This window comes from Vespa velutina, chromosome 10 (genome assembly GCF_912470025.1).
Source record: "Vespa velutina chromosome 10, iVesVel2.1, whole genome shotgun sequence".
NCBI lineage: Eukaryota > Metazoa > Arthropoda > Insecta > Hymenoptera > Vespidae > Vespa > Vespa velutina.
In genome coordinates, this window is record NC_062197.1 from 1,736,787 (window position 1) to 1,746,786 (window position 10,000).

A 10,000-nucleotide genomic window follows, 5' to 3' on the forward strand; every position below is an offset into this window, starting at 1 on the left:
ATACTGTAACTAAAATATCATACTTGGAAATGATCGAAATTTGATAGGGCTTGCTTATGTACAATTCCATCATATATATATATATATATATATATATATATTATGTTACGATAGCCCAGGTAACATGGATTTTCCCGCGCAAAATAATCACAACGATCCTCTTCTCCAATTCGTTGGTTGAGATAGTTGTAATTACGTTGATACGCGCAAATGTTGACAAGATACAAGTAGATAGATATCTGTGCGCAAGGGTAAAACAATCCATCCATGCGCCTGTGAAAACATTATCGTGATCGAGAGTCTCCTGCACGTGGAAACAAATGTTGGCTATCTCTATGTTTATGCATACGTATATATGTATATCTGTTTATGTATGTACATATCTAACGTTGTTTGGAAATTAAACACTATTCCTCCATGGAATCGTGTGCCTTCAATTTTCGATAAAACGTATTCAACGCACGTACTTACTTACTTACTTACTTACTTTAAATATTTTCTATCGGCGCACTCATATAAGGCCACTACCTTTCTCTTATTTTTTTTTCTACCACTTTGTCTTCCTCCCTACCACCCCCAGCCTACCTCCTCCTCCTCTCTCTCTCTCTCTTTCTTTCTTTCTTTATCAAAAGAAAGTATTAAGCTAGAACTAACACGGGTTATATGATTTTAAGAAGGATGACCTCAACACTCCGACGCGAACCTGAAAATGTGTATATAAAGAAGGAAAAAAAGAGACAGACAGAAAGAGAGAGAGAGAGAGAGAGAGAGAGAGAGAGGGAGGGAGAGAGAGAGAGATATGAGATGAGATGAGATGAAAGTGCGGAAAACGTTGTCCTTGACGCGGCCAAGTTTATCGATTTTCCTAAGACATCTCATTCGAAGTCACCGAACGAAAAACTGGATATTTTTAAATAGCACGAAAAGAAAAAGAAAAATGAAAAAAAAATCAAAGAAAAACTTTCACTTCCCTTTCCTATATACTATATAGGGAGGGTTCGAAGGTTTCCAAAGATTTGGGATTATCATTTAACTCGAATCATTTGAAATTACTTTGATATGAAATTTTCATCGATATCTCTCCAATATCTCTGGTTTTTGATTTTGTTAACCCTTTGAACTTTTCATTTTAAACCTCTTTTTTTTTTTTTCGTTAGTTCGATCTATTTACTTATGCAAATAAAGTATAGTATACTTTATATATGCAGCTTGACTACTACTACTATTATTATTATTATTATTATTACTATTATTCTTACGAATTTTTAATGAAGCCTTCGCAAAACGTCGACAATCGTACGTCGTATATCCTCTTAAGGTTTTTCGGCAAATCTTGATATTAAAAAAAAAAAAAAAAAAAGAAAAAGAAATAAAAAGAAAAGAAAAAAACTTTCGTCGACCTAAAATTTCGTCAACTATTATATTTCTTGCGTCTTAAGCGCGACCGCGTTTTCTTTCTTTCTTTCTTTTTTTCTTTCTTGAGATTTTTCTTTTTTCCTTCCACTTAATCATTTCTTTTTTCTCTTTTCTTTTGATTTCATTACGACGACGTACACGTACGATTATAAAGTCTCGTGATAAGTGCATTACACTTTATTCCCTTTTTCCTTTTTTCCTACAATTTTTAACTTTTTTTCCTCCCCTTTTCTAACCATACTCTCGTAAATATCATAATCAATATTCTCTTAGATTTTTTTCCCGATTTTTTTCTCGTATTAAAAGTATTTTCGAATGAATAAATAAATAAATAAATAAATACATAAATAAGTAAATAAATTAATAGAAATAAAAACCACGTAAAAAATAAAAAAAAAAAATAAAAAGAGGAAATATCTTCTCTCAATGAGTTTTTCAAAGATAAATTATTATTTCGTTCGGTTCTACGTTATAATACGTTGAAATATATTTTAATCGATTGTAAAAAGAAAACGAACGAGCCGTAAATTACGATACTCGGTAATACCTCAAAGTTCGCGAACATTTTGAAGAAACGAAACGAGCGTGATAATGGAACGAGTGGAGTTATTTAAAATTATCGTATTAAAAATTTACGAGCATAAAGGAGAACATTTTATGTTTACCGTTTCAACGATACATCGACGGTTCTACACTTTTGTTCTCGTTACTTCGTCCTTCGGATGAATGATTGTTGATAAAAAGAAAAAAAAAAAAGGAAGGGAAAAAAATTTCCTTCAAAATAAATTCAATGAAAGTATGAACGTATCAAGTAATTTGACAAGTACTTAAATAAATTACTTGTATACTTACGTTCACGTGATTTCGCATGATCTCGTTAACAATAGAGAAAAGTTTTATCATCGATTAAAATATTTTTTTGCTTTCAATGATAATCGAAGATAAGAGAAAGAAGAAGGAAAGGAGGAAACGAATTAAAACGAGAAAATAAAAAGAAAGAGAAAGAGAACAAAGTGAAACGCGATGTCGAAGAAGATATACAAAGAAAGAAAGACAAAAAAGAAAATAAAAAATAAAAAAGAAGAAACAAATGGAGTATCTCGTAAGCGTAAATAGTAAGAGTCCTCGCGTAACTTCTCTCGGTGATCGAAACAACAACGGGCTCGTCAATTATCAATGAATTACGTCAGCCAAGCGAGTCCATTGTCGTGGCAAATGTCAAACGAAAAAGAGAAAAAGAGAGAGAGAGAGAGAGAGAGAGAGAGAAAAAAAGAAGAAAAAAAAACCATAGATAAAAAGAAAGAGATAGGAGACAACTATATATGAAGGAAGAATAGAAGAAGTGACTGAAATGAAGAAAAAGAAAAATAAAAAGAAAAGTACAAAGAAAAATAAGAAGTGACAAAATGAGAAAGAAGAAACATATATGAAAAGAGTATATATATATATATATATATGTATGTATATATATATATGTATATATATATATATTATACAATACATAGGTAAGTAAATATGCTTATGTATATACGTATGTATGCACGAACATAGGTAATATGTTGTTACGAGCAACAACGGAAGGTTAATGGCTCTTTCGTAGAGATATAACTGAACGAAGTAAATAGGAAGAAAGAAAAGAGAGAGAGGAAGAAAAAGAAAACAAGAAAACAAGAAAGGAAGGAAGGAAGGAAGGAAGAAGAGAAAAGAATGAGACTGAATTCCCAACGACGCCGAGAAGAACTGCGCTTGTTTGCAAGGTCAGACACGTTTCGATAAGGTCATCGTGTCTCTGTATACATGTGGGTGCATGTGTGTATATGTTGAAAGGTCAAGTGATTAGACAGTCGAGTGGCAATATATATATATATATATATATATATATATATATATATATATATAAAGTAAAAGAGGAGAGAGAGAGAGGGAGAGAGAGAGAGAGAGAGAGAGAGAGAGAGAGAGAGAGTAGGAATAATGGAGAATTGAGTGAAAGATTTAATGAGTCGCTGATAAACCGGAAAATTGTGCGGAAACGCACGTACCCGTTTCAGAACAAGTTAACAGGACACTCGTGTACGCTTTCATTAACTTCGAGTATGCTCGCGGGATAAATAAAAGCTCGGCATATTGTTCTCTCTCTCTCTCTCTCTCTCTCTCGCTCTCGCTCTCTCTTTCTCTCGCTACCGAGATTACTACTATCTATTTTCATCTATATACACACACATGTATATATACAGGATGATACATTTAATTGTTGAAAAATTCTTTAAAAAGCTTTCCCTCTTGTTAGAAAATAATTGTTATTTTAATTTATTAAAAGTAATGAATTTTATGTTAGAAAAATTGAACGATCACATTTCCCTTGATTAGATCTTAAGATAATTTTTCAATTATTTAAAAGGAAAAAAAAAAATGAAATTTCTTTTTTATACGATCAAGTTTTAAAACGAAACAACCTGTACATACTCTCATATGCATGTGTACGTATGCGCGTATGTATGTATATGTGTGTGTGTGTGTGTGTGCATGTGTGTGTGTGTATTACGTTGGAAACATGATTTTATAAAACATTATCGTGGTAGTGATAAATGAACATTGATTTTTCACATATCGGATGATTCTCTTGTTCTCTTTATAAAATTGATCGATTAGTATAATTCTCCCATGTCCTCTCTCTCTCCCTCTCTCTCTGTCTCTCTCTCTCTCTCTCTCTCTCTCTCTCTCTCTCTCTCTCTCTCTCTCTCTCTCTTTTGCTTCCCTCGTTAACAAGATTTTTTTTCTTTTGTTCTCCTTTTTTTTTTTTTTCCTTGCAAATAAAAGTAGTATCCGATGGCGACGTTGCGATAAAACGCACGACGCGGAGGTTCTGCGCGTGACTCGTCGAAATATCTTTCTATTTCTTTTTTAAACATTGACGATAAAAAGAGAGAGAGAGAGAATGCCAACTCATTTTCCAACAACTTTTTAAGCGATTAAATTTACAGATCATGAGAATATAATGAACTATTATACATGAACTTGAGCAGAAGAATTTTCAAGGTCGACAATGGTATCGATAATGTAAGATTTTAATAAAATTCTTTCTTTCTTTTTCTTTTTTTTTTTTTTCTTTTTTTTTCTTTTTTATACATTTCATAACACATCCTATCTCTTCTCCTTTATTCTCTTATTCGTAAATGAAGAAAGTCCATTGGTATATAGTTTAAAAATTTCGTAATGTATGATATATAATGTGTACGTATGTACGATCTTGATAAAGGAAAAGGGAAGAAGAAGAAAAAAAAGAAAAAGAGAAAAAAAAAAAAAAAGAAAAAAAGGAAGAAAAGAAAAAAGGACGAAGGAGACTCTGAAAACGAATTTGTTGTTCTCTTGATTAATACGCGAACAAAAAAAAAATTAGGCACAAGGTTCTTTTAGATGAGTCAAGGTCCAACGTGTATATAAAATGGAAGATCAAACGATTTAAAAGGGAGGTGCTGGTGAATTATGAGAAATAACGAAACTAAAGCACCTATGTGCATCGAGATCTATGTATAATGTATAAAGCCTATATATTTTTGTATGTATATACGTACGCGTCGAATAAACTACGACATAGTTTTCCTTTCTTTGCTTTTTTCCTTTCCTTTCTTTCTTTCTTTCTTTCTTTCTTTCTTTCTTCCTCCTTTTTTTATTCCTTTCTCTTTCTAATTTTTTTTTTTTTGCTTTTTTCTTTCTCTTCGCGTGAACGCGATCGAACGTAAACGGCAAGTCCGATTTTACGTTATTTTATTAAAACTCTCGAACGATAACAGTTAAAATTTTTGTGGAGAGATAATTTGAAAAAAGGGAAGAAAAGTGAAACGAAAAAGAAAAAAAAAAGAAAAACATTGAAAAAATGAATGCGTACAATAAATCGCGTTTAAACGTTCAATATCGATCGATTAAAATTTCGGCAGTGACCGAAAGAAAATAAAGAATAAGCGAGAATGAAAAACAAAATAAAACGGAACAATGAAAAAAAAAACGAAAATATTACATATATTCGATTGGTCCAATGACAAATTTAAAAAACAAATTCAATATCACGTTTCAAATTTGCAAATTGCACGCTTGAGAGAGGACCTCTTTATCGGCGTTTCACGATGAATCGTGCGTTGTAATAATTATTTTCTGAGTGAGTAGAAAAAAAAAAAAAAAAAAAAAAAAAATGTAACAAAGAAAAAAAGTGAACCTTAAAGAGTTAAAAGAAAAAAAAAAAGAAAAGAAAAAGAGAAAAGAGAAAGAGAGAGAGCGAGAGAGAGAGAGAGAGAGAGAGAGACAAATAAAAGAGACAAAAAGAGAGAATAAAAAAAGTTACACTAGTAGATCGATCGTACTACGAAAATAATTACAGAAGCTCCTACGTACTTTTTTTTTTCCTCTCTCTCAATGACGTATAATGTATACGTATATATGTATATAAATACGTACGTAATGGATGACGAAAAAGTGGTACACAGAAAGATCATATAAGAGTGCGGATATTTAAATGACGACCTCTAACAGTGACAACGAGATAACACGAGATGTTCCATTATGCGAATCCTGCACCCATGTCAGCGTAACAGCTTTGAGTAGGAGTACGCGTATATGTATATACGTACGTGTGTATGTGTGTATATATATATATATACATATATATATACCTATATATACGTAAGTATAAAATAGTGCCAAAAATAAAAACAATATTGTAGAGAAGCATAGTCTATCGTATGTAATTAACATACGATGAAACTCCATATATTATTCATAAGATAATTTCACGATGTCTTGTTTCAGACAAGTACAAGATTTATGTATACACATATGTATATACGTACATACATATATATGTATGTGTGTATATAAAGATGTATCATCGTTATCATTGTTACCATTCATGTTTTCATACGACGAGGGAAAACATTTTTTTTGCTCTCTTTTCATTTTTTTTTTTTTTTCTTTTTTTCTTTTCGACGAACAATGACAAACGAGATTTAGAAAGAGAGAGAGAGAGAGAGAGAGAGAGAAAACCTGAATTAATTCTTGTTTATAATGTTCATTATACATAGTAATGAAAAACCGTTCCATATTAAAAGAGCAATTAGTTATCTCGTTTGTTCTTACATGCAATAACAATAATAATAATAATACTAATAATAATGAATGATGACGACATCGATGACGTTAATAATAACTATGATAAAAAGTAAAAAAAACAACGAGAAACGCATAAAGTAGATACGTTACTTACATAGATATCTAATGGTTCGTCTAACGATGTATAATAATACTGTAAGTTTCATTGCACATATATCATATATATATATATATATATACATATCAAAGGATCGATCGATCGATCGATTTACTTTATAGAATCATTTACGATTTTAGATCTTAAAACGTAAAGAAATTTAAGAACGATTAGATAAAACGATTAGATTTTAATAAAGAAGAAAAAGAAAATGTTTCCTTAGAAAACGTTATATCGTGGAAGTAAATGAAAGATAATGCGAAAAGTCGCGAAAATAAATATAGTCAAGCATTTTCTATGAAATCAACAACATTGATTTACGAATATCTTCGTATTGATCGCATTTCTCAAACGTTCTTTAAATAGTACTACATACACAGGTCGGATCGAAGATACACGATGCAGCGAAAAAGGAAAAGAGAAAAAAAAGAGAGAGAGAGAGAGAGAGAGAGAGAGGAGGGGGGGGGTGAGGGGAAATAAAGAAAAGAAACAAAATCGGCTAAAGAGATCGATCGTTCTAATCATAATATCAAATTGAATATCGTAAGATATAAAATTGAAATCTATACGAGAACGTTGACATCAAAACCGATCAATAATATGAAAAAAAAAAAAAAAAAAAACAAAAAAAAACAAAAACAAAATAATCGTTATTACTCTATATAACTTTATCATTCACATTATTCCATCATATCGTACAAACACACAATATAATAAGAAAATTGTTAGTCTCGACTAACGACGAAATAATTGAAAACTAGCCACGAGGAAAGATATATATATATATATATGTTCGATCGATATCTCGAAAGTAATGTCGATCCACCGCGTGGTCGAAGCAACAACATGCTTTCTATTCGTCTTATACTTACGTATTATTACATATTTATTTACTAACTATAGATGTTAGAACGGGGTGAAAGACTCTCTTTCTCTTTCGCACATATTCACGTACGCGTATATATATATATATATATATACACATACACAGACATATATAGAACACAAAATAGAAAAATATACGTATGTATATATTCGTCTTATTTTATTAACTTTTGGAGAAAATCCAAAAAGAACATCTAAATCATTGTTTCCCTACGTTAGTTGTACCTCGTGTTAAATTCGAAAGATATATGCATGTATCTTTCACATTTTAATAATAATAATAATAATAATAATAATAATAATAATAATAATAATAATAATAATAGTGACGCAAAATTGATAGAAAAAAAAAAAAATGTTAAAGAGAAAAAGAATGAAAGAAATCGTAGAAATGAAGGACGACCTACCGAAGGTTATCGAAGGGATATTTGTGGTGTCCTCCAATGAGATCTCGAAGAATGAAATTTCTTCATCCAGGAAGAGATCCTTCCCCTTTTCTTCTTCGCATAACTTTTCTATCTATCTATCTGTCTATCTATCTATCTATCTATCTATCTGTCTGTCTGTTTATCTATTCGTTTTTTTTTTGTTTGTTTTTTCTCTCTCCTTTCTTTATTTTCTTCTTTTTTCTCTCGCAGTAATCCACGTATGTATCTCTCTCGTTTCTTTATTATTTCTTTCTCCCTCTCTATCTCTCTCTATCTCTCTCTTCGTACTCTCTGTGTTTATTATGTGCGTATATGCGTATGTTTATGTAAAATCGAAAAGAAAAAGAACACGTACACATACACACACACACATGCACACGCACACAGAGAGAGAGAGAGAGAGAATGAGATAAAGAGAGTGCAAGAGCGAGCAAGAGAGAATGAGCAAAGACGAGAACAAGAACGAGAGCGAGAGAAACAGAGTGAAAGAGAAAGAGAGAGAAAGAGAGAGAGATTAATAGATAGAAAGAGAGAGAGAGAAAGAGAGAAAGGAAAACAAACCGCCGACCGACCGTCCGCGCCCGTGTCGCTCGGTCGACTGACTGGCTTGCTTCTTCCTTTTCCCTCTCCTCCTAAATGTTATGTAGGTACACTCATCCCCACCACCCTCAAAAACCTACCACCACCCTCGTTCATATCACAGCTTCTCGTGCAAGTAATAAGTACTTGCTTGCTTGTTCGTTTTTACTTATTTATTTATTTAATTAAAAAAAAAAAAAAAAAAAAAAAAACTTTTTCACTGATCTCTCTCTCTCTCTCTGTCTCTGTCTCTTTTGTTTTTATTTATTCGTGCTGAATTTAAAAAAAAAAAAAAAAAAAAAAAAAAAAAGAGAAAAAAAAAGAAACTTATTTCCTTAACATCAATGGCCGGCCATTATCGATTTTTCACAAAAACATTTTTCTTCTTCCATTTCAAAATTTCTTATCGCAAATTTATGTACATTGGCATTGGTAAGTTTTACGCTATTGTTTACCTTGAAGATAAACACTTCATGTAAGGAAATATTTTATGTAGATATGCAGATCTATCCGCTGATTATTATATTACGTTTCTACGTCTCTTTGAAACACTTAAATCACATGCATATGTATGCAGTTAATATGCCGTTCGTTAAATATTTTTTTTGTCAATCTCTATGAGAATTAATTTTTCAATGATAAATATATTTTTTTGCGCTTCTTTTTTTTTTTCTCGAATTTGTCGTTACAGGTGGGGGAAAAAAAAATAATAATATTATAGTAAAAGGTGGAGAAAGGGAAATTAAATTTTACAAAATATATATACTCACGTTTCACCACAATTTAAAACCAAAATGTTTTGCTCGAATATCTGGAAAAATAGAGAAGGAAAAAAAAAAAAGAAAAAAAAAGAAAAAGAAAGAAATATATAACTAAAACGTTTTTTTTTTTTTTTTCATGATCACCAGATCGTAATTACTTTATATCAATATTACAGGTGGGGGAAAAAAAAAATAATATTATAGTAAAAGGTGAAAAAAGGGAAATTAAATTTTACAAAACATATATACTCACGTTTCACCACAATTTAAAACCAAAATGTTTTGCTCGAATATCTGGAAAAATAGAGAAGAAAAAAAAAAAAAAAAAAAAAAAAAAAAAGAAAAAGAAAGAAATATATAACTAAAACTTTTTTTTTTTTTTTCATGATCACCAGATCGTAATTACTTTATATCAATATAAAATTTCGCTTGCGATAAAATTCATCGGTCAAATTTTAATTGATAATGAAGATGAGAATAAGAATATAGTAAAGAAAAAATAATAATAAAGAAAGAAAAATAACAAGAAAAAGAAAAGAAAAAAGAAAAAAAAAAGAAGAAGAAGAAGAAGAAGAAGAGAAATGTAAATTGCTTTCTCTCGATCTCTTATCCCCATTATTCTTGAATCGATCGTAAATAATAGGACGAGAATCGCCCACTCGATCTTCTCGATC

The 10,000-nt window shown here is 30.8% G+C and overlaps 1 protein-coding gene across 5 annotated transcripts in view; it reads right to left on the reverse strand.

Moving 5' to 3' along the window:
- Positions 1 to 10,000, reverse strand: part of LOC124952689 (probable serine/threonine-protein kinase mkcC) — a 69,365-nt gene that overhangs the window by 58,142 nt on the left and 1,223 nt on the right. For 4 of the 5 annotated variants that reach the window (XM_047502953.1, XM_047502946.1, XM_047502944.1 and 1 more), the window contains exon 1: positions 7,966 to 8,145. The gene's annotated coding sequence lies outside the window, so the exon portion shown is untranslated. Of the gene's footprint in view, positions 1 to 7,965; positions 8,146 to 9,335; positions 9,377 to 9,579; positions 9,621 to 10,000 lie in introns of those variants that run through there. The other variant, XM_047502945.1, reaches the window with a different exon arrangement.